Source organism: Piliocolobus tephrosceles, chromosome 2 (assembly GCF_002776525.5).
Source record: "Piliocolobus tephrosceles isolate RC106 chromosome 2, ASM277652v3, whole genome shotgun sequence".
Taxonomy (NCBI): Eukaryota; Metazoa; Chordata; class Mammalia; order Primates; family Cercopithecidae; genus Piliocolobus; species Piliocolobus tephrosceles.
In genome coordinates, this window is record NC_045435.1 from 157,263,618 (window position 1) to 157,288,570 (window position 24,953).

The following is a 24,953-nucleotide window of genomic DNA, read 5'->3' on the forward strand; positions in this document are numbered from 1 at the left end:
GTGAGCCGAGATTGTGCCATTGCACTCCAGCCTGGGTGACAGAGCGAGATTCCATCTCAAAAAAAAAAAAAAAAAAAAAAGAGATCAAGATCATCCTGGCCAACATGGTGAAACCCCATCTCTACTAAAAATACAAAAATTAACTGGGCATGGTGGTGCATGCCTGTAGTCACAGCTACACGGGAGGCTGAGGCAGGAGAACGGCTTGAACCCAGGAGGTGGAGATTGTAGTGAGCCAAGATTGTGTCACTGCACTCCTGCCTGGTGACAGAGCAAGGCTCCGTCTCAAAAAAAAAAAAGAAGAAGAAAGAAAAAACGAAATAGGATTAACTTGCATTTTTCTTGTGTTGTAGGCTGCATACTTTTAAGGATAGCAATTGACCTTTGCTGTTACGTTTTTATAATTAGTCATCAATTCAATCTTTTACAATATTTTACCCTTCTAAGAAAGAGTTCTGTTTCAACAGGAAAAATGTGTGAAAGAGACCCTCTGGTCTGTGCCTAGCACTTCCCACCTGGGGGGTTGCGGGGAGGCTGGGATCATGAGGCTATGACCTGGGCTCCTGCCTACCTGGTACAAGCTCACTTCATGAGCAGAAAGTTCTTAGGAGTAAATCAAAAGCCTCATGTGCACTTTCTTTTAAACCCAGTCACCTTAAGTGGCAGCAAGCGCCACCTGGAACAACAGAAGGAAGAAATTAGGTAAAAGCAGAATCAATATTGATGCTAGGTTTTTAAAGACTTAACAGTCTCTTAGGATACTTGGTTTGGGGGAATAGTAGCTATTACTTCAGGGCTCTTGGAGCAAGATTTTAGAAAGAAACTCAGCATTTTTTCATTTGCTCTTTCACCACAAAGCCTGGAAATAGAAGAGGTGGTATAGCCTGCAAAGCACGGCTCCTTCTTTCTTGCTGGTGTTGCATCGTCGTACCCAGTTTCATATACAAAGTGGAGCTCAGGAAGGCCAGGCCTGCCGTGCTGGCATCCTGTTCTGTCCAGCTTCCTATGCCCCAGACTGCTTTCTAGCCCTGGCTCCTGGGGAGTTAAAGCAGATAATAAAACTGGGAAACTTGGCTACATCCTCTTCGCAGCCACACAGTAATTTTCATCAGGTAGGCTGGTGATGGTGGGGTTCAGGGACAGAGGGGTGGGAAATCTACAGCATCCCTGCTGGTGTCAGGATGATGGCTGTCTCATTGGAAAAATGCTCTCAGGAAAGTAGCGCATCCTGTCCTCTGTCATCTAAGAACAACAGAGGCGGTGGTTCAGCCACAACACTGCTCCCTAGCGTGGGGCCTTTGTATGTTTTATGTGCCTCCACCAGCCTCTCTTCTGAGTCACCACTGCAGTTCGTGGCTTTTGTGTGGGGTTCTATTCACCTCCTTTCTTTTCATCCCCTGTTTTATGGGTTCTGAAACATGCTCAGCCATCCTAATGTCAGGAGAAGGTTCCCGAAGGCCAGGGGCCTCATTCCAGGCCATTTGGAAGTGTCTTGACTTCGGAGAGAGGGTGGCCTGTTTTCTTCCCTCCAGAGGCAGCTTGCCTTCTGTCTGTCTGGATACCTGTGCACACACATTCCTGCCTCTGCAAGCCCCCGCTGCTCTCCTGCTGTCCCTGGCCTTTTCTAAACCTTGTCTCAGGCCTGACTGACAATTCCCTCTCATTCTGTTTTTGCCCTCTCTCCCTCCCTCCCCTTTTCTCTCTTTCTCTTAATAGTTCTGTTTCTCTACTAAGCCACAGACTCAGAGTAAAAAGACATCAGTGAACCCGAAGGAGGGAAATGAATAATTTTATCTCTGAAACGTTTTCCTGCTTCTGCTTTTCTCAAACCCTTTTCTACTTGCTTTCCATAAGAACCAAAATATTGCGGCAAGTGGGAGACAATCTCATCATGGCTGTGAAAAAGAGGGAGGCAATATGTCAGGGGGTAGCATGGTTTGTTTCTTCAGCGGAGCAGATGTTTTTGCAATACCCATTCTCTGCCATCCTGGGTTGACCATAGGGAAGGTGAATACAGTCCATGGGTCTGTCCTGGCGTGGCTCACATCCACCTCCTAGTGCATCCTCCAGACCTGGAGTCCCTGAATGGACCTCCAAGAGGTCAGGGAACTGAGATGCTATTTGTGTCAGTGAATGTTCCATGAAGAATTTCAACAGTTTTCCTCAGATTCTCAAAAAGGTTCAAGATCTAAGACTGGTTTTCAAAAATTTTTGACTATGACCTATAGTAAAACATAGGTATCTTGATCCTGTCTCACACACGTTTGTATGTGTGTGTGTGCATGTGTGTGTGTGTATGTGAGAGAGTGTGTGTGTGCTTTCTGGATAGATATTTATATATCTGAAACAAAATTCCCAAAACAGTGCTTACCCTTTCTACATGTAAGTCAGTGTTGCATTTTCTATTTTGTTCTCCTTTGATTCTGTTAGAAGCTATCTTATCTTATTTCGTTGAAAAGTACTAATTGCAACCCATGAAACTGATTTCATGACTCAGTAATGAACCACAACCTGCACATTGAAATACACTGATCTAAAGAAAAATGTTAGGAATCACTGATTTGGGGACTGTCATACATCACTAATGGGAGTGTAAATTAGCACAGTTCTTAATGAGGACCTTTTGGCAATATCTATCAAATTTACCAATACATACACCCATTGACCCATTTCTAGGAATATAGCTTACAGATATTCTTATACTTGTACAGAATTATGTTCAAGATAATTCTTTGCAGCATTATTTATAATGGCAAAAGATTGGAAACAGCCCAAATGTCTATCATTATAGAACTGGTTAAATAAAACGGAACGTCCACACAATGGAAGAAAGCTGCAGCTGTTAAAAAAAAGGAAACTCTCAGTGACCTGACTGGAAAGATTGCCAAGATGAATTAAGTCAAACAAGCAAGATGCAAAACAGAGTGTGTCATACGTTACCTTTTGGATGAAAAAGCAAGTAATTAAGACTTTTTATTCATATTTGCTTGTATTAGGTTCAACCATTTGAAATTGCCATTTTTAAAGGTTAAAATGGTTGGATATTGGGAAATTCATATGGTTCAACATAATATATCCATACAGGAAGGGGAATTTAAGAAGCTAACTTATCTGGAGAAAGGTGGGAGGAGACTTCTCATTGGGACTTGTTTAAAATAAGGAATCTCTGAGCAGATGGTTAATGGGAAAGGACTGGAGGTCACCCTAAGCTAAGGCAGAGTCAAAGGCAGCCCCATGCCAGAGTGAAGGGTGAGCAGAGGCTGCCTGCCCCTGTCCTGATGCCTCTGTCCTGATGCTTGAGTCCTAGGGAAGGTCAGCCTTGGACAGTGAGCAAGAGGCTGGGAAAGCTGGACCGGCAGCTGAAGTCCACTTCTGTTTACCTCCTTTGTCATTTCCTCTTTCTAGATGTATGTGGAAGATATGGTGAAAATGATTTAGAAGTTTAACTTTTTCAAAATTTGAAATTTTGAATGCAGTTGTACATGACAAAGAAAGAGTCACTCAAGGAGTACTGACTGCTGTTGGCTGGAACTGGTGTGGCTCTTTACTTCTCAGAGGTGGGCTTAAGAGGGTTCAAGACTCCAGAAAGCTGTCCACGGGCTGTGCCCACTTCTCTCATGCCCAGTACATGCTGCCTGCCATCTGATCCTGATGGTCAAGCTCTGTGAGATTCCTAAGGTTCTAGGATCATCTGGGAAGGTGTCTTCAGTCATTGGCCACTGCTGGAGTGGGGGTACAGGGAGAACTGGGAATAGGGCCTGGTCTGTCCACTCCAAAGCCCTTGCTGATGTTTTTTTCAGGTTTCCAATGCCAAGGAGGAACTCTGGGCAGCTGGCAGGGTGTTTAGCTAGGTTTTTGCAGGACATGTAGCAACATTTACCAAGGCACTTCACCACTTTGATGAAACAAATTTGTTTTCATCAGCATGCGGAAGACAGATCCATCTCTCCAGGGACAGAGACACATACCCTAGGCTCCTAGAGATTCACATATGGGCCTGGCCCCATTCCTTCCTCACCCTGGGAGCAGAACTGCTAAAGGGAGCAGATAACCCTCTTGCCCATACATCTCTTCGAAAACTCCACAAGGGCAGAAAATCAACCTCAGAAGGCCTTTGTTAAGTAGGAATCTGAGCTACATGGGCTATCCTGTGGCCATTGAACACACTGAGCAGACCATTGTGTCACTAGATACCTGGGGGTAATCTCTTCCACTGAGAATGGGCAATATATGTTTGTGTAGATGGGAGGGTGTGGCAGTGCTGGGAGGGCCACAGCCTAATTGCCTCTGAGAAGCTTCTTTTTATACTCTAGGTGTGGGCCAATCCCTCTCGTGGGGCACATTCCTTCACGAGCCTTAGGAATGCCTTTAATTCAGTTACAGTTGATTTTAGTGGACAGAGATCCTTATTATCCCTTCAAAAACACCATGTGTGGATGTCTTTCTAAGTTATTCATTTAGGGGAGGTTTTACTGTCTCTCTCATTTTCTGCCTATGTCGTACCTAACACCCCACTGCTCAGGTGATGGAACCAGCATTTGGACTGTGCTCAGTAAAGGGGTTGGTGCTGTCCCAGTGGGTCTCTGTGCAGTTAGTCAGGACATGCTGGGCAGATGGAGTGGAGCATGTAGGAGCTGGGCAGGGGCCGAGTAGGAGGCTGCTCCAGTGAGCAGCTCAAGGGCCTAGGTGAGAGGAGCAAGCAGGTGACAGGAAGTGAGAGGTGCACTTGGCTTGGGGAAGGAGGAAGCAACAGGCTTCAGCAGTAGACTGCCTATTAGAAATAAGAAGACAGACAGACTCCACCTTCAACTTAGTGATGGAAAGTGGGACGGGGAGGAATCTTGGACAAAAAACACCGAATGAGTTCAAGATTGTATTCCAATTTGACTTATGATGTGGATGGAAGTTCCCATTCTTCATCTCCCTCAGTCCCTATTACCCGCCCTTGGCAGTTCACTTCAAGTTTGGAATTGGAGAGTAGATTGGTCTCCCAGGTCATTGAGGGAGATGCTGTGGGAGCTGTGTGCTGTGGTTCTCACCTCCTGGGCTTTGGAACCAACAGTTTCTTCAGTCTGTAATGGAAAAGGAACTGGGAGAATTGGGAGAGAATTGGAAGCAGCAGAGGATATACTCTGAGGACAGTAAGTAAAGTCCTCTAAGCATGGAGTTCAGGGAGATTTGAAGAAGGGACTCTGATTCCACCGCAGCCACGGAGAAGACTAGGGTTAGATGAGTCACTGATGGATGAGTTAAGGTTTAATGAAAAGATACCCAATTGTACGTAAGTGCTTATCTTTCTTTGCCTCTTGTTCTTAAATTATGAATCAGATTTTTAAATGTGGACATGATTAATGCTACTTAAGATCTCTGGTTGGCCGCTCTATCAAAGAGTTATATTTTAGCTTAAAATGCATAACTGAGAGAAGGCTCTTACCATTTTTTATCAGTTAATCACTTGTGCATAAAGGTCAGCTGTTTGGACCCTAAGGCCATAGACAGGGGCACCACTGCCTTGTGGGTGGTAATTTACCCTCATGACCACAGAGTAGTTTGGAGAAAATGAACTACCCGCTAAGTGTTGCTGCTGTAATGTGCAATGAAGGTTACAAGGAATACAGAGGATCTTACGTTTTTCCAAGAAGGAAAATTGATTTGGAGGGTGAGACGGGAGAGAGGAAGTACGGTGCTTATGCCAGGGGAGGGGGTGATCTTAATCTCCAGGCACATCAGGGAGAGGCCATGGAGAAACTGATCTTTGAAGAGGGAAAGGATCTTGGAGGCCTTGAGAAATGGAATAATGAGTGTGAGACCGACTCAGTTCAGTTCAGTAGACATTTATTGAGACCTACTATGTATCAGGTTCCGGAGATACAGACAGGAAAAAAATATGACATCCTGGCTTCAAGTTGTGCACCACATAATGGGAAAAAAGGCTGACAAACAGTGGATATGATACACTTGTGGCTTATGCAATAATAGACATTTGCACAAGGCACAATAGGGACCTCCTGATGGGAAAATAATGAATCCATGCAGTGGGCCTTGCTGTCGTGCTGTGCCCACTGCCATCCTGTACCATTGCCACTTGGTGCATTTGAGGCTCTAGGCCCGAAGGGCCTGATAAGCTCTTACCTGAGACAAGAGTAATTGGATTCAAATCTTATCTCTACCTCTTACAAGTTTTGTGGCCTTGGGCAAGCCGCTTAACATTTCTGTACCTCAGTTTCCTCACAGTGATACTTCACAGGGTTATTGAGAGGATTCAATGGTGTTGCATAGTGTTAGCTTTGATGATGATGATGATTTTGATGTGGAGGAGGAAGAGGAGTGGAAAGAGAAATAATCTAGGAAGCAAAACTGGAAGGGAGTTTTTAGAGGAGAAAAAGTCAGGCAGGTGATAGAAAGCCCAACCCACTTGACTTAAGCAAATAGGGAATTTATCAGCAGTATACCAGGAGAATTAAACAGTGCCGTGGATCTGGCTTCTTGTTGTGCCTCTGTTGGTTGCTGTCTCTGGGCTGATGCCATTCTCAATAGACTCTGCGTGACCTCACCATGATGGCTGCTTCCTGGGACTACACCTTCCAGAGGGAATTCAGTGGGAAATAATAGCAAGAGATTTTGTTCATGCACTCCCAGGAAGAGCCCTTGGATGGACCCTGGGAGGGTTAAGCCTGTGTCCATTGCTGAACCACTCATTGAGGTCAAGGGGATGTGATGCCTTGGTTGGCTGAGTGATTGGAGGCCGTTCAACTTTGGTCATCTGAAACGCACCCTCTGCAATTTCCGTCTCTAGCTTCTTTTAATGGAGCAAGAACTTTAAGACTCTAAAGCAATTTGAGTGCAACTCTACTAGATTTTTAATGACATTTTGTTTCGATCTTTTAGCTTAGTCTTACCGTATACAAAAGTGATAGCAGTTTTTTTTTTAGCAACTTGCATTTGTTGGGTTTTTCCAAAGCATTCAATTTATTGTCATAGAAGCCACAGCTCTTTCTTTTTACATTCCTACTTTATTGGTTTATTAATATTTAATTAAATTAAGTATTTATAATGACAAGTACAGCTGGCAAACAGGTGTGGGGATAAACACAGCAGACCTTGGGTAAGCATTCTATTTAACTCATGGGGCACACATGCAAGGCTATCTTGAAGCCATTCCAGGGCTGTGAGCACTGGATCTGTGCATTTTACAGAGCACAAAGAAAGAGCATATAAGCAGGCAAATCATGTAAGGTTATTTAAGAGAGTTATTAGTGCTTGGGTTTGCTTTTGGATGGCTGGCATAGATGGGTCAGTTGCAGTGGATGTTGAGAGAGTGAGCTGGGTCTATGTGGGAGATAAGGTGAGCTCAGGCCTTCCTGAGGGGAACCAACAGTCCAGAGGGAGGCATGAGAACTTCGGCCCACATCTAGACCTAATGATCATGGTCTTTGGCCATCTAATCTGAGCAAGGAAGACACCCCAGGCAGAGTTCATAAGGTCAGGGTGGGGTTGTTAGGAAAGCATAGACCCCAGCCTCCCCACTCTGAGTATATTTAATCCGGGCATGAACAAAGGGAGAGGATACCATCCTCTAGCCCTAGATAGCAGAGCAAAGCAGGAAGTAGCCCTAGTTCCCAAAGGGAAGTTTCCCTGGCATCAATTGGGGAATATTCAGAAGCCCACTTAGAAAGGCCAGGACAGCACTGATTCTTTTCCCAGGGACCCAGCCAGACACAACAAATTCTGAATCCTGCTGGACCCTGGACAGAGACCAGCACCATGAATCCTGGCATTATCTAATGCTGCCCCAGATTGGCAGCACAGCCTGATATCAACTGTGACATGCTGAGACAACCCAGCCTCTGAAAACCCAGCCACAGGCTGAATAGACTCAGAAGTTCTGTCAATACAACGGGGACAAAATACCTACTGCACATAGTGTTGTGAGGGTTAAATGAAGTACGAATCACCAAGTTTCCAGTACAGAGTAAGTAGTTAGTATCTGCTCCCTCTTAGCCATGTCTGCCTGTTTTTATACTGTGTGTGCAAATTGAGGCTCACAGAAGTTGAGCAGCTTGCCTTGTTTATATGGCATAAGAAGTACACTGGAGTCCCAAAGCTTCCTCTTGTCTTTCCAGCCCCTGCTTAGTCCCTTATACCAGGCTGGCTACTGTCTCTCTAATACCTTGGGTGCTCCTCAGGACCCTGGAGTGGGTAGCCTGTGAGCCCTTCACCATGAGTTACTGCACACTGAGAAAGGTCTCGGCTTCATAATGTAGTAGAGATTAGAAAAGCATGGGCTAAAGGGAAGCCATAAGAATACCTTGTCACTAACACAATATCAGATAATGACCTTTTAAGACAGCTGCAGCTCAGGGAACCTGAGTGCAGTCGGGTAATGATTACAGCTCAGGACCTAACGAAGAGATCATCACTTATTTATAGGATTGCTGCTTTCTTGCTTTTATTGCATGTGTGCTCCTGTGTCTAGGCAGGGGGGTACCTTTCATAATCTGAGCAATAAATGAGTCAATCTGGCTGATGCTCTAGGCAGGGAGGGCACCTGGGGTGAGGGAGTGAGGTGTTTGGCAGGTGAGGTCCCCAGGCACTGGAGTGAAGGAAAGAACAGCAAACTCTGGAGCTCCCAGCCCCTGGCTCGAAGTGGATTCAGTTCCCAGAGACAAACCAAGTAGATGTGGGGTTGTTGTTCTGCCTCTTCACCATTATAACAATAATGACCATATTCATTATTTGTCATTTACTATCATTATTATTGCCTTTATTTATTGAGTGTATTGCACTTCATGTTCCAGGGCTTTCTGGGTGATCTCAGCCAATCTTGGGACTCTAAATACTATCTAGACACTGATGACTCCTAAACTTACTTCCAGCCTAGTCTCTTTACTCACTGCAAACACGTAGCTCCCCTTTGTCCTTAGATCTCTCTGCTGGGATTTCCAAGAGTCTCCTCTGCTGTGTTATGTCCAAATGGGTGCTGCTCTTCCCTCAGTCTTTCTAACCCTGTAAATGGCATTAGGTTCTACTGGGTTGTTCTAGCCCCCAAACAAGGGCCATTTTTAATCTCTCCCTCATCCAGAGGCTCTCAGATGGAGCCATGTGGTAGCCAGATAGCTTCATGGAAAGCACAGGATGCTGTGTTTTCATGTGGTGACACAGGGGTGGTCAAATTGCCCTTCCCTCTGCCCCTGTTACTTGCATCTGCTCTTGCTCCCCTGTGGAGGTGATCCTTTTTGCTGTACATTTCTTGGCTTTCTGGTCCTACCTCTTTGTTTTCACTCTGGTACATTCTGTTTGTTCTGAGCCTCACCTGATGTCTGAGAATAAGGGACAACCTCTCACAACAAATTGACAAAGGATGCCTGTGTTCCGGGTAACTGTTTTGCCTCTCCAGGAGGAAGCTGATAATGTGTCTGCTCAGGGGTCTCCAGGATACCTCACAGAGCAGCAGCCTCAGCGTGGTTAACCCGGACTCTCGTAAGAACATTTGAAAGATAATTCCCATTCGAGGGAGAGGCCCTTTGTGAACAGTCTTAATTCTCCCTCCCATTGCCTCTTCTGTTTCTTACAATTTGAATCTAGTACAATTAATCAGACTGTAAAGGAGTCCAGGAACATTAAGCAGAATTTGCCATTTTCATGCAAAGCTGAAAGACATGGCTATTTCACATGTAGTGATTAGACATTTTTATGGCCGACCTGTCACATTACACATCACAGATTTCCAATAAATAAAGCAAAGCTAGAATGGGGGCTGCCAGTTGTATGACAATCCAACTAACAATATCGTGGACAGAACAGTGCTTTCTTGACATCCAATTTACTCAATTACATGAGTGATCATGTCACTCTCTGCTTAAGCTCCTTCAATGTCTTTCCATAAATTATAATGAAGGGTGAATACCTTAGTACTTCCCCCTCCCCACATCATGCACTTATCACAGAACACTGTAAGAGAATATTCCTGTATGCCTCCCCCACCAGACTGGGCATCCCACGGGGCAAGAATACTCCTTATCTTTCCTGGTATCCTTTGTCTAGCACAGAGCCTGGCATCCCAAGAAAACCCAGCAGAGGTTTGCCAAGTGAATGAATGACTGAATGATCAATTTGAGATACTGTAGACAGGGACAGGGATGGACTGGGGAATATCTCATGAACCAGGCATGGCTCATGTTTTAGCCACAATTCACACAGTGACATTTCTAGATGTTTGATACATCACCTGAAATTTTCTGTCTCAGCATAAACTCTTAAACTAGAGCCATTAAATTAGAATTATGCCATTTTAACTCCCCATGCTGTGACAGAGATTGAGAGATCGTGCACAAGAGAGAAAAAGGAGGGAGGGACGGAAGAGAGCAAGAGTGAGAGTATATGCGAGCAGGCTTCAGAGTGAGTAGGGGCAGGCAACGATTCTTCTGTGCGCTGATTCCCTTGCGCTCTTTGTGGCCTGAACATCTTGCTGCTCTGAGTGCTATTAAGGATTTGTAATTTAGACTGGCCTTAGAACTGAATTCACCCCAACCTTTCCCCAAGTAAGAGAAAACTCTTCTAGTGTGTATCTGACAAATTTGTATAACCCAGATGGTTTGGGGATTCCTGCTGGATTCATCAGCATTCTAATAGCTGACAACGGTAATTTCTTTTTACCTAGTCTGCATCTCAGCAGTAATAGTGTATATATTTATTGGGGAAATACGGCTGCAGGGACTTGTTACATGCTGTTGTTAATTTACAAGTTTCTTTGAGCTGTCTGTCATGCACCTAGTTGATGGTCTTCTCCTCAGTTTGATTTAACCCCAAACCTTGCTGCCATTCTAGAGAAGCAGGATTTGTACAGTAGTGCCATAAGCCAGAGGCCCCTGGCCATGCATCTGTGTTAGCAGGTGGGGTCAGATGACATGTCCTGTGACAACTTTAAGAAGGGAAGTAGGTGTGGGGTTTAGGGCAATGGAGGGATCTCCAGTGTGGGTTGGAGAACAAAAAATAAATGTGAACAAGACGTGATCTCTCTTCCACTCAACTTCAGGTTCTAGTTTTGGTGGAGTAATCCTGTTATGAGGTCATGGGGCAGTAGTTTGTCACTCAGGTTGGCAAGGAGAGACTGAGAAAGGAGAATGGGGAATCCTCCTCTCCACAAAAGTGTTGACATAAGCAGAAATTCAACTGCTTCCTTGGATTGGTTCTTGGTAGAAACTTAAACATCAGCAGAGTTGGACAGACTGTGTTCACCAGGGTGGCTGGGTGGGCCTGCGGCCACAGGATGATTGCAGGAGCAAACAGACAGATCTTTGGATATTCTTTAATGTAATCTCAAAATTTGAGTTTTTCGTGGAATACTATGCAGCCATAAAAAGGAATGAGATCATGTCCTTTGTGGGGACATGGATGAAGCTGAAAGCCAACATCCTTAGCAAACTAACACAGGAACAGAAAGCCAAACACTGCATGTTCTCACTTATAAGTGGGAATTGAACATTGAGAACACATGGACACAGCGAGGGTAAAACAAACACCAGGGCCTATTAGGGGGTGGAGGGTGAGGGGAGAGAACTTAGAGGATGGGTCAATAGGTGCAGCAAACCACCATGACACACGTATACCTGTGGAACAAACTACACGATGTGCACATGTATCCCCCCCTTTTTTAAATAGAAGACATAAAGGAAAACAAATTTTGGGTTTTGAAATAAAATATTCACTTAAAATATTGGCAACAGATTCTAAAAACATTATCCACTGCTCTGCCATCCCCCAACCTCCTCAAAGTCTGTGAGCAGCATTGGGATGGTGGGTCCTTTGGCTCTTGGAGGCAGCAGGCTGGCCTGGATGACCGGCAAGACTCCTGCATTGACAGCCTCGTGGGTGGGCAGTGACTCTCCACTTCTTACCAGGAAGCACAGAGATCACTCCTAATGGGGAGGCACGTGCCTCTTTCTTCTTGAGAATTATCAGGAGGAGCATTCCCAACGTGTGGGCCATGTTCATGATTGTAGTTACCCGATGGGCTATTTATAGAGTGTGGGCCTCTATCTCTGCAGTCATTGGTAAGCCCTCCCTCTGCCTTCATACCAGGCGGAGCTTGCATTGCTGTCTGCCCTTCTCAAGCTCAGAGTCCCTGATTCCGTTTGAGGGAGACAGTCACTTTGTTAGCTTTTCTCATGGTTGTCTGACTTGGGTAGCCAGTGGGTAAGGCTTTTGCATCACTTCTGGGGTGCTTTCTAGAGCTCTGCTCCTGACATACTTAGGAACTCATCTCTGAAGAAACTGGCCTCTCGTGGTGCTTGCTGGCACCCAGACAGAATCTCCAGGGGTGGAGGGCCCTGCCTTGTTGTGCACGGCAAGGAAGCCCAGCAGCTCAGCTCAGACTCCAGGGCATGTGGCTCTGCTGCCTGGAGAGAAGCCAAGTGTTGTTCCTGATCTCTTTCTATTTGAATCAGCCAGAAACAGCTGACCTGCCCACCTGGTGTCTCACCAGGGCTTTGTGCTGGCGGGCAGAGGGGAGCAGAAGGCCAGCTGGGAGGGAGAGAGTGGGCAGATGGAGGCACTACCGGCAATGGAGACAGGGGCACGCGGGCAGTGTGAGAGGTCTCAGCCCCCACATCCCCCGCGGAAGGCCGGAGCACTTACGGAACTGCAGGGAGTGAGGAGCGGTTGATGGCCTTTAGAAGCCACCAGGGAAACCCGGACGGCATGATACTATAGAACTGTTCTGCCCCAAGCCTCCACATTAATGGTGCCACGGTCACAGGCAAGTTCCTCAGCACTTCTGGACTTTGGTTTCCACATCTCTAAAATGTGGATAATAACTACTTCTCAAGGTAGTGATGAGCTAATGTTTGTGAGCGGGCTGGAAACACCATGGATCGCTGTACCTAAGTGAGATGATTATTATGTTTAGCTATTTTTTATTCCACTTCTCGAGTACTTATTTTCCTTCCAAGTTTTTAGAGCAAAAATTTTAGACATCCCAAATGGAACAGGTCAGGGAAGTGGCCACAGGGCCTCTTTTGAGCCTTTGTCATCTCCTCTACCCTCTCAGTAGCCTCCCGGTGTCCCGCCTGACGTCCCCTGAGCCAGCCTCCACTCAGCTGCCAGAGGGAGCTTTCTAAACTGCACACCTGGTCTTGTCGTCGTGCTGCTTTGCAACTTTCCATTCATAATTCAGCTTTTGCATAGGAAATATGCACTGAGTAGTGTGCTAGGTAAGGAGCTTGGAATGAGAAGATGATGGGGTATAGTCCCATCCTCCAGCATGTGATCTAGGGCTCCTCAGCCCCTGTGGGATGAGAGTCATGACTCCCATGTCCCCTGCCCACTTCCCCAGCCTTATCCATCTCCACCCCTTCCTCACTCACTCTCAAGTTAAACTCGTCAGTGATGACTGGATAGTGTGCTGCTCTCCAACCATGCTCAGGTTGATGCTGGCCTCCCCATCTTTACCTGCACATCTTCAAGATGTCCTTTCTTCCTCCTTCATCCCTCTTCATTTGTCAGTTTCTTGCCCAGCCTGTAGGGCTCAGTCTTCATAGAGTTGCAAGTGATGGAAATTCAACTCAAAACAGCTTAAAGGAAAAGGAAATTTATTACTTCACAAAACTGAAAAAGTACATACTTTCTGACACTGCTGGATCCAAGTGCTCAGGCAACACGAGGACCTGGACTCTCCCCTCCCTTGGCTCTGCTGTCTTCTCAATAAGGCTCATGCTTAGGCAGGCTCCTAAGGTGGTGGCAAAGACAGCCACCCAGATGTTCAGATTTGAAATACAGACAGTACACGTCTTCACAGTGCCAGCAAAAGGCTGCAGGGAGAGGCTCAGTAGGCTGGTTTGGGTCATGTGGCTAATGGTTATGACTGGGGTGATAGGTTAGGATGGGGCCAAGTGTTTGAGGTAGAATGGGAAGGGTATGAGCCTCACTGAGTCATGTGAACTGAAAGTGGGAGAGAGTATGCTACTAGAGTAGAATCAGGCACTCCTTCTAAAGAAAGGGGCTGTCAATCCAGGGCTGGCAAGCACATTTGGTTCTAGCACGCCTTCTTTGACTGCTCCTACCTTCACCCGGAGGTCTGCATGCTTCCCACATGCCTTGCTGCTGTGGGAATGAATTTCCAATGGAATGAAATTTTCCTCATGCACGTGTGTTACATTGAACTCTGAATGCTACCACATGACCCAGGTCCTACACCCCATGGGGGCTTGGTATCTGTAAGTCCACTGAATGCATGCCCAGTCTCAGGCTCATGCATAAATACAGCCATGCTGAGCAGAGCCTGGAGTTAGATGGCAGACCTGGGGTCATGGTCCTGACAATAGGCGTAGACACTTGACGGACACACTAGTCCAAATCCTGTGGTCCTAGGATCTAGTAAGATTCACCATTTGGGGTCACTCCTTTGTGGACCAAGAAAGTCATCTCACAGACAGGACAACTGGAGAGCTTTAGCTTCAGATGGGAGTGCAGTGCAACAAGGATAGTGATCCAATAGCACAGTATCATAGGTGCTGGGCCATTCCCTGTGATATTAGGAAGGAAGAGAGTCAACCCTGTTGCCAAGCCCCCTGAGCTCCACAGCAGGGTCAGCCCTGAAGCTGTGTCTTGTTGTTTTTGAGCACCTGTCCTTCTTTTCCTATGACCCTCAGGCCTCCACATTCAACCAGTCCCCACTTGGTGGTTTGCTGAACATGCCCATGACACCGACTTTCCCAAAGACACTAACTCTAGAAACAGGGTCACCATAGGTCAGGAGACAAGCCACTAGAAAATTGTTACTGACGACAAAGAAACTAGGTTTGTGAATAATTTACTTCTCTTACAAATGGTAAGGGTTCAAAATTGTTCCCTGTAACACCTTCCCCCTCTCACTGCACGTGCTTTCCTGGTGGGGAAAGAAGAGGGTGTTTCTGCTATAGAAAGCTAGGGGCTGTGTGTTACTTGCAGCCTGTCATACCCATGGTTTCAGCCCTATAACCTGGAGGGCCTGGAGATGCTGCGCTAGGCTTGTCAGTGTCACCCCAAGGCAGTGAGTCAGGCAAGATCCGCTCTCTAGACCTTTAGCGAGAGGAGTCCTCCCTCACTGAGCTCCCAGAGCCTCCAGTGCTATCTGACTGGCTTCCAGGTGAAGTCGGAGTGAATCCCACACAGTCCCTGGGAGCGGTGTCTTAGGGAAGAGTGGCTCCTCCTGCTCTGCCTCCTGGCCTGGGCTCCCTCTGCATGGAGATTACCCCAGTCTTTCCTCAGAGGGCAGGCATTGAGTGTGTCAGGTCTTCCATCCCCAGTCCAGGTCGGCCTTGGGTGCTGAGGCTGGAACTTCCTGGGAGAACCTTCCGTCTCCGTCTCCATGGAACCTTCTGAGGGGTATTTGTATGTCATGAATTAAGAACAAGTTTTAGGCTCTTCTTTAAGCAATTTCTTAAGAAAATGGCCTAGGTGAAATTAGCTATTGTGAATAATTGATTTTCTTTATTCCAAATTTAAACTTACTCTACTCTTAATGGAGAATTAGCCAAATGTGGGGCAGGGATAGTTGGCAGCTCATATTATTATTAAAGAACAAAAACAACTGGAAACCCTTTGAATTAGAAACACTGCTGACTATTGATAGAGGAGACTGGCTGAAGAGGTCAGCATCATCATCCCCTGCTAGAGAGAAGACAGCTCGTTTCCAAAGGCTGGTTGAGTCCTCAGTGCTAAGGATGGGCTCCTGGGGATAGAGCTCTTTCTACTGTGGCTTCCTTGGCTTCCAGGGAGCTGATGGAAAGGGAAGATTTGGCCCTTTTGTGACAACTGTGATTATAAAGATAGACAATTTTATCAATCAGAAGTTTAGATGCTTAGAACTGGGAGGGACCTTTGGTGCCACACAGCCCAGTGTTTTCTGAACTTCTGCTGTTCACACACCAACTACTTTGATGAATTTTTGCCATATGGGTTTATTATCTGTACCGTTATTGATTCACTTTTTAAAAACTTCAGCGTGTTCATTTGTAAAACAATCAGTACAGTACATGGGAAATTGGATATAAGCAATGAATAGAGGACAACTTTTGATGAAAAAAATAACACTCACTCTTGCTAAAATCTAAAGCCTGCTTTCTTGTTTTTGGATAATAAGTGTTTGAGAGGTGTTAAAGAAACACCATACTCATGCCAAGACTTTCTCCATTAGGGTAATCAGAGGGATGGAAAAGGAAGTTGAAAGGGGCATGCCACTCCATGTGATCTTGTCTGGTGCACCATAAAATCACTTTGTAAGTCGCTAGTGGTGCCTGACTCCCTTCCCGCACCCAGGAAACTCTCCTCCCCTTTTGCAGGAGGTGTGACTAAGGCTTATACATGGAATAGGATATCCAAGGTGCTCAGAGCTGGCTAGAGGCAGCACAGAAGAGAGCCCAGCTCTTAGGATTGTCTAAAGAACTGAAATCATTGAATCACTACTCAGCCTGTAAAACCAAAATCTGATCCAAATCCCAAGCCAAAGCCACTTGCCAAGCACAGATCCCATCAATAAATGAAAAGAATGAAGGCAGGACACAGTGGCTCATGCTTGTAATCCTAGCATTTTGAGAGGCCGAGGTAAGTGGATCACTTGAGCTCAGGAGTTTGAGATCAGTCTGGGCAACATGGTGAGACCCTGTCTTTACTAAAAATACAAAATAATAATAATAATAATAATAATAATAACTGAATGTAGTGGGGCACAGCTGTAGTCCCAACTACTCGGGAGGCTGAGGTGGGAGGATCACTTGAGTCTGGGGTGTGGAGGTTGCAGTGAGCCCAGATCGTGCCAGTGCACTCCAGCCTGGGTGACAGAGCGAGATCTTGTCTCCAAATAAATAAATAAATAGAATGGAGATTCAATGGAGGAAATTGGTCCTGGCATTAGAGCAAGGGAATGTAGTTTGCACGAAGTTCTGGTAGAGATAAGCCAGGTCTACAATGTTGCAGAAAGGTTTATATCTAAACCTATCCTGATGTCATCAACATGAGAAAAACCAAATCCAAAAAAAAAAAGTGCGGGTTGGTGAGGTCTAGTCTTAACGAAATTTCTACAAAGATAAAGAAGGTCAGAGAAGTAAAATAAATGAGGCCGGGGGAAAAAAATCAACATACCCTAGAGGATGTATCAGACTTAAAGAACAAATAATGAAAGCATTCTTTGAGAACCCTGGGCTCCAGTTGTTTTATTATCGATGCCAAATGCTGGAGTTCAGTGGCCTTCCCTGATGCTGCCCTTTCCTCTTCTTTCTCAGCAACTGTGCCTTTTGCTCAGAGGCTGGGAGAACCCTCTGGGAAGAAGCACTCTGCTCCAGTCTGAACTGGCCCAAGGGCAGCTGGTCAAACATTACTCATGGAGCAAAAGGGAGACAAGAATGGTGCTGTTCTCCAGCTGTTGAACAGCTGACTGGAAAGTGTGAAGATATAATGTGACAGACTTGGGCTGCTTTGCCCTGGGAGTTCTGTGGAAGAGTGTTCCTTTAAGACACTTCATGACACCTTAGGATTATAAAAAAGCTCCTGAGTCAACAAAGGGGCTTTGGTGAGGATACCTTCAGGGCTGGTTTGACGACTCTGCACAGGGTACTTGCTGGGCATTGCCCATAGGAGGTAAAGGCTAGTTCTGCTCTTTCCTCCTTTGTCTGTTCCTCTTGTCACTGGCCTGAAATGTTCCTCAGGGAAGGCACTCTGTGGCGGCTGCCTGTTGTCATCCTAACAAGGAGTGCCTCCATGGAGACTGCTGCAGCCCCCTGACACAGCCAAGAGATGGCTCCAACCACTCCCAAGGGTGTGGCATTGAGGGCCCATCACCAGAGGCCACAAGGCCAGACAGCTAGGCCCATACCACTGCTCAGCCAAGATTCATATTGTTGGACCACTCTCTCAGCACCCAACCAATGCTTGGGCAGAGCAGTAGATGAGCATCTGGGCCTTAGAGCCAAGCTGTGAGGCTGAGGGACAGCCGCCCTTCCAGGCACACTCAAAACTGATGAGAATCCCAAGTGTATCTTCACACACAGATTAGGCAGTCAGGAATTGGATTTCTGGGTCTTCCTTTTAAGAGGGATGGAATATTATCGCTTCATCTGTGAGAGGAAGAGATGATGTGAGAATTACATGGCCAAGGGTTCTGGGAGTTGGGATGCAGTTAAAGTGAATAAAATTGTTTCTCACTAGAGCGGCACCATTTCCACACTCACCTTGGCAGATCAAGGATAGTAGAGGGAACTTGGTCAAAAAAGTCTGAGCACTCTGTTCTAGTGGAAGATTTGGGGTAGCCAAGCCTTTGCTAGTTGTGGGAGGATCTTTTGTTAGCAATGGCCCAGAACCCTTGTATGGATGTGCCTAAAGCAAGAAACAGCATCTCCTGGGAGGCAGAGGCTCCAGAGGCTCTGTGGGAAGTGTAGGTGTGTGTTTCATGTGTGGACAGGTGGGCTGGGGTGTAACATGTATGTAGCAGGATGTTGTATGTAGATGTGTGCTTGGCAGGACAGGACATGCAGGTATGTGCAAGCAGATGGAGGCATGGAATTGTCAGAAAGAAGAACCTGAGAAACAAAACGTAGACCCCAGGCTTACCTGAGCGAAGGTGCCTTAGCTGGTGCCGGATGAGAGAAACCTCCATTCTAAAGCAACCTCACCTGGGGCCCCACCTGCTGTCTCAGACTGATGCAGTTATTGGAAAGACCTACTAGGGGAAACTGATGGCTAAACAGCTGTAGAGCTGGGTCGAAAGGGGTGCTGTTCTGAAAGGATCTCTCTTTAAAACAGGCAAGACTTCCAAGAGAAAGAGGTCTGACAAAAGAGTACTAATCGGTTTATGGCCTTCAGCAGATACACACTTTAGAGTGATAAATAAATGAACAATTGAAAGGGAGGAAGAACCTCTTAGACTGCATCAGTCCCTCAACACAGGCATGGATTTTATTTTTAATCCCCAGAATTCTGACTTTTTAAAAAGAAGTTGACTTGGCAGGCAGTAGAAGAAAATGTGCGAGTGACTGTCATGACATCTGACCATGGTCTGGTGCAGTTTCCAATCAAAGATGACTGAGCAAATGGAAATAAGGGTTCTCAGAGGATTAGCAAAGCTTTATTGCAAAAAAAAAAAAAAAAAAAATTCATGGAATGAAATAATAATGGGAGCTGTCCAACAATATTCTTTGGGATGCATCCAAGACTGTAATCAGAGGCAAGCTAATTCAGTACTAATTTCAGGAAAAAAGACGGGGAAAAAATTGATAATTAGAAAAGAAAATGGAAACGCTAGAGGAATCATATACACATAAATTAGGTCCCAAAATACTGGCACAATTAATCATAGCTGGGGTGAATCAAACCTCATCCTATCAGGAAGAACTGAATATTTCATAAGGTAGACAAAAGAGGAATGAACTGAGAGGAACATAACCAGCCATAACTAAAAGAAAAACTTGTCAGAAATTAACAACCAAAATGTGAGAGAGAAATAACATCTTCATTAACCAGTGGGGATGAAAAATGGACTCAGAAAATACAACAAATGCTCACATTCCTCGAAGCCGCATCTCCTTCTATTGAAATTACAGCCATAACTTTCAAAAATCTTTTTATCTTTTCTCTCAGGACCAGAATGATTCATTGTATATAAAAAAGAAAAGAGAACAGAGGAAATAATTAAAGCTATAAAAAATTCCCAATTATGAAGCATCAGCATCCAGATGGCCATAACACAGTTTAACCACGAGGAATCAACTTGTGGGTAGGGGGAGTCTACTCTGAAATGATAGACTTGAAGACCTGAACATGTCTTTCTCTTTCAATTATGCTTTCCTTCTTTCTTTCTTTCCTTCTTTCCTTCTTTCTTTCTTTTTGAGATGGAGTCTCGCTCTGTCGCCAGGCTGGAGTGCATGGAGTGCAGTGGTGCGATCTTGGCTCACTGCAACCTCCGCCTCTAGGGTGCAAGCGATTCTCCTGCCTCAGCCTCCCAAATAGCTGGGACTACAGGTGCATACCACCATATCCGGCTAATTTTTTGTGTTTTTAGGAGAGATGGAGTTTCACCGTGTTAGCCAGGATGGTCTCGATCTCCTGACCTCGTGATCCACCTGCCTTGGCCTCCCAAAGTGCTGGGATTACAGGCGTGAGCCATCATGCCCAGCTCTGCAATTAAGCTTTCTTAGGATTGAATAGGAATATGAAAGGTCCCTTGCTTTGCTCATTCCAACATGTTGGCACTGCACTTTGAAGAAAGCAAAAGAAACCATTGTCTGTTTAGAGAAGCAGAAACTGAAAACATATCCAAACATATCATGAAGAAATGAGGACAGTCTGAGACAAAAGATCCACAGGCAGACATGAGTGGCCATAAGGAAGAGGGGACCCTCATTCAGAGTTTATGCCAAGTCCCTGATTTGAACCCAAGCTGACCAAAAATTAAATGTTTTGCCATGGAGGGTGGTGAGCATTCCGTTCCACACAGAGATGGCACAGTCTCTTGGCAGAAACCTTGAGGAAGATTCGAGAACTGGATTCAAAGGTCCTGTCTAATCCTTGTGTTTTATAATTCTGAGAATGCAAGTCTGACCAAATTTAAACCCTCCCAGAAAGTTTAAGTGATTTAAGTTGTGGATTTTTTGGAGGAAGAGAGGGTTCCTGGGCTAGGTTTTAACAACTGGCCCTCAAAGTATGATCCCTGAGTTAGCCATCAGAAAATAAAGTACACTGCTTCATTCAGAATGTATTTGGGTAGACAAGGAGATCACTTCTGTTCTGAGATTAGACCTTCCTGAGTAACCTGTGGTTATCATGGAGCCTCTGTAGCAGTTCCCAGTGAGGCCAGAGACTTAGAGGGCAGATACTGCCCTGCCTTAGAGGCAAGAAGTGGGTGAGTGGTCAGGGTAAACACTCTTAGGTACCTTCTTGGTACTAGACATTGTACTAAATTCACTTCATGCATCATCTCATGACAACTCTATGAGTCATGATCCATTTCCCCCAGTTTAGGAGGTGAAGAAATGCAGCCACCATGAATTTAAATGACATAAGCCAGGCCATGCCAAGGTGGCAAGTGGGATGGGATTTGAACCCAGGTCCATCCGTGTTAGAGCTGTGTGCACTGCCCTGTGCCACCATTCATTCTGGCCTCCATCCCTCAGCCCCTGTGACTCTAGTCAGACTTCCAAGCCAGTGATGTCAAAATGTCCAAGCAACACTCCAGTGTGAGTCACCACTGGCTGAGTCCCATGTGCTAAGGCTGGAGGAAAGCTGAGGTACCACCTTGGAGCATGTTCAGAGAGCAGGGATGGTGTGGAGAGGCCAGGAATTTGAATGCTGCTTGTTGGGTAGTGCACTGCTGGAAGAATTCTGGGTATGAGTGATCACAATTCTATTACTTTATTAAGCCTCAAAGAAGCCTTTTTGTAGCATATGCTTATTGTAAATAAATGAGTACAACTTTCTTTTAACTCTGACAATATCTGCTTGAAGCCAAAGCTGCTCAGATGCCATTCCTGGGGACTGAGAAATTTGTTTGATCAGAAGGTGGTCTCTTCTTGCTAGAGAGCATGGTGGCTTATAATTAGTTGGGATTCAAAGACTGAATGAGCATCAGACACATTTCTGTTAGTTAAGTAAAATATCAAAAATTGGCATAAATAAGCAACAGGAATTTAATAATACTGTTGCCTTTGAAAAGACTTGAATGACTCAGACCACATTTTCTTTGGCTATTCTGAATCCTTGCATTTTAAGAGAACAAGGTATGGGGCACAGTGGAATACTGGTGTCTCAGTTTCCTCTGTTGTGTGGATTGAGCTGTGCTGCTGTGTGTGGGCACAAGGGAGGCACCCACCTGATGAACCACAATTGAACAATCTACCTATTTAAATCTGATCTTAGGACCTACAGTCAGTCAATCAGCAAGCTTTTATTGAGTATGTGTGTACATACAGGCATGCTGGAGTTGACAGTGCCTGAGCGGAAACATGGAGTGGATGTAATGACTCCTTTACTGCAGGTCTTAAAGGGTGATTTTGTTTGGAATTCCCCAAGTAATTGAAGTAAAGTGTTTTGGATTCTAATGGTGCAAAGAATTTCTTCTGCTTTTCAAAAAGGTAGAAGAAAGCATGAGCCATGGTAAGGAGAGACATAGCAGATATTTTTAAAAGGTCCAAATAGAACATCTAGAGATGAGCATCTGAGATGAGAAATGTACTGGATGGGATTGATGGAAGATGAGGCCTTGCGGGAGAAAGGATTAGTGAGTTTGACATCACAACAGAAACAATCCAAAATGAAACACAGAAAGATAAAAGTTGAAGAAGAGTGAACAGAGCATCCATGAACTGTTGACATTAAACAACAATGACAACAAAATAGTATGTGTAAAATGTTAGGAAACTCAAACAGTAGACACCACTGCAGAATGAAAAGTGATGAATGGCCTCTCTCCCCAGTCTTCACCCCCATTCTTTCCCCAGTGATTACCATTATTCCCAGTGCCTTGCAATTCCTGGCAGAAAACTGAATATGCCCGTTTCCATGTATTTGAGGGGCAGTCCACCCCAGGTTTGAGGAGAGTTGACCAAGAGGCAACAGATAGTTTTCTCCAGTTCTGTAGCTGTATAATTCCGTAAACCAGTTTCCTTCTATAGCATCCAAGGAGTTTTGTGGAACATAATTGTGAGGACAAAGGGTTCCATAGCTGAGAACGTTTGGAAAACTTCTGGGTTAACAGAACCCAGCGGGCTTAGTTACTGTTGTCTCGGCAGAGCTCCGGTCTCTGATGGAGGAGAGGGCAAGCAGTATTTCCCAGTCTTCTTTGACCAAGGAACCCCTTCAAGGAAGGCTGTGCCCTCTCATGACCACCTTTTGGAGAATGAGTGGCATCTACAGTGTGGTGCGTGTGAGCCTGAAGATGGGCAACATGAGAGAGAGAGCACAGGTTCCCAGACCAGTTGAGAGCTGGCCAACAAAGAACCCAGACTGAGCGGTGTTGGAGGCTAAATCCACATACCAAGTGATGCCTCGTGGAGCTGAGCATCGGTTTAAGAGTTAATTAAAAACAAAAAGTCTCCTTGGGGGAAGGTGGTGACTCAGCAGCAGTTGAAGTTAGTTACAGAAAAAGAAAAGGTGATGTGTAAAGAGGCAGGCTCTGCCCCTTGTGGTAAGTGGAAGCAGGAGGGTGTGGGGGCCCATTTCCACAAGTGTGACAGTAGCCAGAACAGAAGGCATGCTTGTTACCTGTGTGGTCCTGTTCACTTGTCTTATGTTTTCTGAGTCCCAGCGCCATCATCTGCCCCAGAGGGATTATAACCTGTTACTAATATCTTTTGAACACTTACTCTGGCCAGTCATTCTCTACATGTTTGACAGGAAGTTAACTGATTTCTTCTCACAACAAACCCGGAGGTACGCTTTTTGAGAAAACAGAGACACAGAGAGGTTAAGTTATTTAGCCAAGGTCACCCAGCTTATAAATGGCAGTGATGAGAATCAAACTCAGAGATTATTTTCTGCCATGCCCACATGGGATATTGTAAAGGTAAAAAAACAAACAAAGATCTATCGGATCTGTGGCACAGATAAAGTGATCCCTAAAATGTTAGGGCTTTCCTTCCTGTACATAATAATTTTATGGAGCACTTAATAAAGGTATTATTTGAATAAATGTTTTACAGCTCTAATAGCATGTAATATTTCTTGAGCGCTCACTATGTGCTGGGAACTGTGCAAACCTTTTGCATGTTATATCTTAAGCTCACAGCAACCCTAGGTTGACACATCGATTATCCTCTTTTTTTTAAATAGGTGAGGAAATTCAGGCAGAGATGATTTTGAGTTTCATATCCAAAGTCACACAATTAGTGACTGGTGGAGCTGAGGAGGCATCATGACTTCTGTCAAAGACCAGAAACTGTTACAAAGTGATTAAAATTTTAAATCACACATCTTCCCAAAGAGTGAATTCATTGGGGAGGAAATACGGAAATAGGAAAAAAAATTGGAGATATAAAATCATGGAGCAACAGATATGGGGCAGTGGTTCTCCATTGCTGGGTAACACATCATCTGCAGATTTAGTGGCTTAAAACAATAACAGTTTATTCCTCATCATTCTGTGGGTTGGCCAGGTTGTTCCTCTTCTGGTTTTCCTTGGCCCATTCATGTAGCTGCATTTAGTTGTAGGGTTGGGAGCTCCAAACTGGCCTCACTCTCAGGTCTGGCAGTTGGTGCTGGCTGTTGGCTGGGGCTTGCGTTTCCCCCTGTGACCATCATCTTCTAGTAGACTCCACTGGACTTCTTCATACCATGGTGAGCTCAGGGTCCAAGAAGACAAGACTGGAAGCTGTCTGGTCTCGTAAGCTCCCAAATTCACACATCACTTTCACCTATGCTATTGGTCAAAGCAAGTCACAAGGACAGCCTGGCTTCAGGAAGTTGGAGAAATCTCATTTATGGAGGGAAGTATTGGGAAAGTCACATTACTAAGACACATAGACATTGGGAGCCATTATTATAACCATCTACCACGCTAGGTAGAGGACAAAAGGCAGCTAGGAAGAGAATGGCATTTGCATAGAAAGAACAGGAAGTATTTGTTTCCATTTATATCTTTTAATTCTGACTCAAAGGATACCAAAAATCTCATTATAAATCTGAATAATGAAACAGAGTTGTTTGGGGAGTGATGATAAAGGAAACTCAAGCTTTTGTTGTTTTATCACTGTAGGATGATTCATTTTATAAGTTAAGAAAAAGTTGACGATTGATGAGAACATATCCATGAAGTATTTAGAACTTCTTGTAAGTAGAGAACTACATCAATATTAGAGTAATCATCAAACAGCTATCAAAATGCCATTTAAGAGAAGACAGGTACTATTTCCCACCTGGAAGAATTATCTTCTGATTTTCAGGGGCCTTCCAGCCTGGATTTGTGTTGATTCATTTTGCCCACTTCTCTTGAC

At 45.1% G+C, this 24,953-nt stretch overlaps 1 protein-coding gene across 1 annotated transcript in view; it reads left to right on the forward strand.

Moving 5' to 3' along the window:
- The window catches only part of EPHB1 (EPH receptor B1), a 459,890-nt gene that overhangs the window by 68,167 nt on the left and 366,770 nt on the right, over positions 1-24,953 (forward strand). The gene's annotated exons all lie outside the window — the stretch shown is intronic.